At 50.3% G+C, this 3,486-nt stretch overlaps 1 pseudogene; it reads left to right on the top strand.

The window, feature by feature from the left end:
• Nucleotides 1-998: 998 nt before the first annotated feature.
• On the top strand, nucleotides 999-2,986 carry LOC147972658 (uncharacterized; annotated as a pseudogene).
• Nucleotides 2,987-3,486: the final 500 nt, after the last annotated feature.

Raw genomic sequence — 3,486 nt, 5'->3', positions numbered from 1 at the left:
TGTTTGAGTTGGTCGGCTGCGTTGGTTGTGTATATTTAAGCACAGCCAGGCCATGAGGTTTATTGTAACATGGACAGAAAAAGAGAAAATTAATAAAGAGGAGAAACAAGGACACGACAAGGGCCCTTTGGCTATCAGTTTTGTGTGCGCGCGTGTTTGTTGTGATTTGATGTGATCGATCCTGTGGGCGAATTTCCAACAATTGGTATCAGAGCAAGGTTCGAGTGAAGCTGTGCTTGCCCCGGGGTGGCGACCTTGCTAGCGCCTCGGGGCGGGCGATATAGTCGCTTGGTGGTGCAGCGACGAGGAGGAGCGGCAATTGTCGTTCGAGCGGTGACAAGGAGGATCGGGCAGTTGTCGTTCGGCGGTGTGGCGACGAGAAGGCTGCGAGGACGCTGTCGCAAGAAAGGCGACAGGTGATCGCTGTTCGGCGGAATGACCTGGAGAAGGGAGACACGCTGTCGTCGACAAGGCGATGGGTGATCATCGTTGGGGGGAGCGAGGAAGAGGTGGCAAAGTTGCAACCTGTCGTCAAGGTATGCACATGAGTTCTTGTAAGGTGCGTCCAAGAGTTCAGGTGTGTGAGTTTTATGCTACAGTTGAGATGCGTCACTGGCGCAGGAGAATTGCGAGCGAGAGCAGGCGGAAAAATGAATTTGTGCCTTGCGTTTCCATTAGTGGTCGCGGAGTTCCGACGAGTTCATATACGATGGAGATGAGTTGCACGTATATGACGAGTTGTGTTGCCGCTGGACAGGAGGTGTTGTTTGGTAAGTTGTGTCTCCAACGACAAAGAGACGGAGTGAAGATGAGGTGGGTGAAGAGATGTGTCTCCCCGTGTATAAGCAACCGATAAGAAGATGAAGATCAACATGGACGCGCACGAGTTAAGTCGAGTTCCTGCATGAGGCTATGCGTTTAGTCTGCATGTAGCACGCTAAGATGTGACAGCGTGGCTGGTAGTCCGGATAATCGTTGGTTCCAGTCTACAAGTCAGCATGAAAAAAGGTGATGATGAAGTGGTGGCCATCGTTGCAGAAGAAAGAAGTTACGGTCCGGTAAGTTGCGTCATCGGAGACAGCCAGCGTGACAAAATGAACAAGTGATCGTCTGCGTGTCTCGTTTGTGTAAAGAGTTTGTTTGAATTAAGGGTTGAATGTTGGGTAATCCAAACAATACGTGAGTTAGTTTAGGTAATACTCGGTATGTGAGTCTATGTCCTAATTAGTTTGGAGTTGTAGTAGGACTTCGAGTCCGATTGGTAGTTGATTTGGTCTAGTACGTGTGTTGGATTAAGAAAGTTGAGTCAGTGTCAGGTTCTAGTACAGGTGTGTTTGAGTTGGTCGGCTGCGTTGGTTGTGTATATTGAAGCACAACCAAGCCATGAGGTTTATTGTAATGTGGACAGAAAAAGAGAAAATCAATAAAGAGAAGAAACAAGGGCATGACAAGGATTCTTTGGCTATCAGTTTTGTGTGCGCGCGTGTTCGTTATGATTTGATGTGATCGATCCTGTGGGCGAATTTCCAACACTTGCCGAAGTGACCCATCCTCCAGATGAGCAGCACGGTGCTTTGGTGTTGGTGTTGGTGTTGGTGTTGGTCGTCGCCGGCATCGTCACTGGAGCAGGTGCGGTGGCAGCCATTGGATCTCGTGTCACTGTAAGACGAAAGAACACACATGAAAACTAGCTGGCGAGGACACTTTTAGCTAGAGATTTCACGACAGGCGGCCTTTGGAACATACATGGTCTTGAGATTCAGCGTGTGGAGTAGTGGAGTCATCCCAACAGCTGCCATCGGCCAAAGTAAGACGCCGCCTCCTGTGTCTCCGTCCTCTCTTTCCCTTGGCGCTAGTGGAGCTGTGATCGCCGCTGCGGCCCTACTGTCCAGCTGCACGTCACCGAAGAGATGCTCGAGATGATGCACTCTCCGACACCGGACTCTGGGGACTAACAGCAAGAGGAGCGGGCAGCGGACTGCTGTGTGCTCTCCAGAGAAGCCTTGGAGGGGGCTGAATGGCCCACAACCATGCGTCTCCATGGCTGGGTACAACACCGGGAGGTCCTCATGCTCATTGATTCTGGATCGTCGCACAGCTTCGCCAGTTCGGCCCTCGCCGAGCAATAGCAGGGTGTTCAAGCGGCTCGCCACCCTCTTTCTGTCATAGTAGCCAACGGGGGCCAAATGCGCAGTGAGCAGGAAATTCTAGATTGTCAGTGGCAATCCCACTGAGTGGAGTTCAATACCAGTTTCAAAGTCTTGCTGTTGGGGTGCTATGATGCGATTTCTGGGCATCGATTGGTTGGCCGCCCGTAGCCCTATGAATGTACACTAGCTCGAGAAGATGATGATGTTTGATTACCAAGGCAAGCAAGTGCAGCTTAGAGGGGCCCAGGCAGACACCACAACCTGCCAGATGATATCCGGTGATGAGCTTAACTTCATGTTGCAGAATTCAGTTGTGGCTAGAGTGGTGCAACTATGTGCGCTCAAGGAGGACTGCCTAGAACAACCTCTGCCAGCAGAAGTAAGTATTTCGTGTTGTTCGAGGAACCGAGAGGGCTACAACCTAGTCGTGCATTCGACCACGCCATTCCTCTTGTGCCCGGAGCCAAGCCAGTGAACTTGAGACCGTATCACCAAAGCCCATCTCAGAAGGATGAGATTGAGAAACAAGTTGCTGATATGCTTGCTCAAGCAATTATTCAGCACAGTGTTAGCCCGTTTGCATCGCCGGTTCTCTTGATGCAGAAGAAAGACTTGTCATGGAGGTTTTGCGTCGATTACTGTCACCTCAATGCCACTGTTACCCCCTGCCCATTATTGAAGAGCTATTCGATGTATTGGAAGGAGCCTGTTTCTTTACCAGCTCGGATCTGCGAGCGGCAACGGCCTTCAAGAAGCACCACGGGCATTTTGAGTTCAAGGTTATGTCGTATGGGGTCACGGGGGGTGGGGGGCTGTTACTTTCCAAGGAGGCATGAACATTGTCCTGGCTCCATTGCTTCGCACGGGTGTGCTAATTTTCATCGACGATATTTTGTTTTATAGCTTGAACAAGGACACTCACCTCTGATTGCTGCGACAAGTGTTCCGCTTCCTGCAGGAGGATAACCTTTTTTTGCATGGTAATACGTGTCTCATTCATATCACAAAGAAGAAAGTACAAGTCACGTAAAAATCGACATGACAAAGACGAAAAGATAACAGAACATCTCCGAGCTTGACAACAACATCCGTCACCTGCCTCCGGCATCACCACAGCAACCACCAAAGAAAAGAATGACGAATCACCTCCTCACCCAAGCTCGACGCGGCTCCATCATCGATATGCATAACGTGAAGATTAACCGTGGCAAGTGCTCCTTTGCTGGCCCAAGCCTATTGTACCTTGGTCATGAGAGCAGCGAGGATGGCGTCTGCACGGATGTGAAGAACATCTCGGCTATGCAAAATTGGCCGAAGCACACCATTGTCAAGGAAG

The sequence above is a fragment of the Triticum urartu genome, chromosome 5A (assembly GCF_056163025.1).
Source record: "Triticum urartu cultivar PI428250 chromosome 5A, HENAU_Tu73, whole genome shotgun sequence".
NCBI classification, from domain to species: domain Eukaryota; kingdom Viridiplantae; phylum Streptophyta; class Magnoliopsida; order Poales; family Poaceae; genus Triticum; species Triticum urartu.
The sequence above is the reverse complement of the archived record's forward strand: the minus strand, read 5'-3'. Positions and strand labels throughout refer to the sequence as shown.